At 42.0% G+C, this 2,500-nt stretch overlaps 1 protein-coding gene across 1 annotated transcript in view; it reads left to right on the forward strand.

The window, feature by feature from the left end:
• The window catches only part of vps13b (vacuolar protein sorting 13 homolog B), a gene marked incomplete at its 3' end in the record, with an annotated part of 207,729 nt that overhangs the window by 107,349 nt on the left and 97,880 nt on the right, over positions 1-2,500 (forward strand).

Genomic DNA, 2,500 nt, shown 5'->3' on the forward strand with positions numbered 1-2,500 from the left:
TGTGTAATATAACTCAGATTTTATTCGTCTGGCTCCTCCAATGACAGCGCCTCGTTCGTTTGGGGGCGTGTTTATACTCGACGCGCTCGCCGTTGTGCTATTCTTGACTTTGGCTGAATCTGAAATCGCCCCCTAAACCCTCAATCACTATTCCCTACTGTAGTCCACTAATATAGTTCACTTGAAGGAGTGAATGAAGACGAGTGTGTGAAGTCGGACAGCCGCTGTGTGTTCATCAGCTGTACACTCGTTATTGCGGTGCATTGTGGGATTGAATGAGTGCACTCAATAATGTCCACTATGGTTTCGGACACCACTACAGACGGCTGTGCCCTCAGATAGTGCCCTATGTAGGGTATAGGGGGTGATTTCGGGTTCAGCCTTTGAATCTACATGGAGAGGTGATGTTAATCTGCATCAGTGCCTTATGACAAAGCATCTAAACGCTACAGAAATAACGGAGGCACTGCACCCTAATGTGAGAGATCACTGTGAAGTGTTCAGTGTGATTTTACACTTGTGTTTATATTTTAATTATTTGAGTGTTTCCATGGTTGTGTTGACATTTCTGCCGTTATAACTGAGGGTATTATAATCAGAGAAAGGTGAAGTTTAAAACCAAAAAGTTTAAATGTAAAACAAACTTATTTTAAATGAGTCAAAAAATATCAATAATTATTGATATCGACTGATATGAAACGCTTATATGGTGATACAGTTTTCAGCCCAAGCATTAACCCTCTGGGGCTCTTCGGTCATTTCTGACCCGGATTTTTTAAAATAAAAAACGTTAAAAAACGTAGCTTCATAGGAATGGTCCGAAACTGGGTGACTTTATTGGGACTTGGTAAATGAACACCCAAAAAAATTGGGGACAGGATTTGAAAAGTCTAAGTGGTCGTAAAAAAAAAAAAAAAAAACACTCAGGACTTTCGGGTCAAAAATGACCCCCATAGGAAATAAATGGGTAAATTGGCAAAAATATGAAAATACAGAGTTTTTTTGTGCATACAATCTACAAATCAGCCAGGGTGCAGAAAAAAAGGACTCAACAGTGAAGATCTCTAAAACATCAAGAGTGCAAAACAGACAAAAAAACTCACACACACACACACACACACACACACACACACACACACACACACACACACACACACACACACACACACACACACACACACACACACACACACACACACACACACACACACACACACACACACACACACACACACACACACACACACACACACACACTTATACACAAAAACTCACACACACACACACACACACACACACACAATTAGCTTTTGGAATGGCACGTGTTAATTTGTGTGTGCGTGTGTTTTTGTGTGTATAAGTGTGTGTGTGAGTTTTTTTGTCTGTTTTGCACTCTTGATGTTTTAGAGATTCACCCCTTCACTGTTGAGTCCTTTTTTTCTGCATCCTGGCTGATTTGTACAACCCCAAATCAGAAAAAGTTGGGACAGTATGGCAAACTATTAAAAAATAAAAATAAAAAACATATTTCATGTTTTGTCTGGTCAACTTCATGTCATTTGTAAATATGCATCCTTTCCTGTCATTCAGACCTGCAACACATTTAAAAAAAAGTTGGGACAGTAAAGCATTTACCACTTTGTAATGTTGCCATTCCTTTTCACAACACTTAAAAGACGTTTAGGGACTGAAGACACCAAGTGATGAAGTGTTTCAGGTGTAATTTTGTCCCATTCTTCCTGCAAACAAGTCTTAAGGTGGGCAACAGTTCGGGGTCTTCCACACATTCTCTATTGGAGACAGGTCGGGACTGAGGCAGGCCAGTCAAGTACCCGAACCCTCTTCCTCCGCAGCCAGGACTGCAGAATGTGTGCAGAATGTGGTTTTGCATTGTCTTGTTGAAATATGCATGGACGTCCCTGGAAAAGATGTCTTCTTGAAGGCAGCATATTATGCTGCAAAATCTCTATGTACTTTTCAGCATTAATGGAGCCTTCACAGAAGTGCAAGTTACCTTTGCCAAGGGCACTGACACAACCCCATACCATGACAGACCCTGGCTTTTGGAATTGTTGCTGGTAACAGTCTGGATGATCCTTTTCTTCTTTGGTCCGGAGCACACGGCGTCCATTCCTCCCAAAAAATACCTGATATACTGCTTCATCTGACCACAGTACACGTTTCCACTGTGTGATGGTCCATCCCAGATGCCTCGAGCCCAGAGAAGTCGACGGCGCTTCTGGACACTGTTAACATAGGGCTTCCTTTTGGCACAGGACAGTTTTAACTGGCATTTGTGGATGTAACTACGTATTGTGGTACTTGACAAAGGTTTGCCAAAGTAGTCCTGAGCCCATGTGGTGATATGGCTTCTAGATGAATGACGATTCTTGATGCAGTGCCGCCTGAGGGATCGGAGATCACGGTTGTTCAGCTTAGGCTTGCGCCCTTGTCCTTTACGCACTGAAATTCCTCCAGATTCCTTGAATCTTTTAATTAT

Source organism: Gobio gobio (assembly GCF_949357685.1).
Source record: "Gobio gobio genome assembly, chromosome: 15".
Taxonomy (NCBI): domain Eukaryota; kingdom Metazoa; phylum Chordata; class Actinopteri; order Cypriniformes; family Gobionidae; genus Gobio; species Gobio gobio.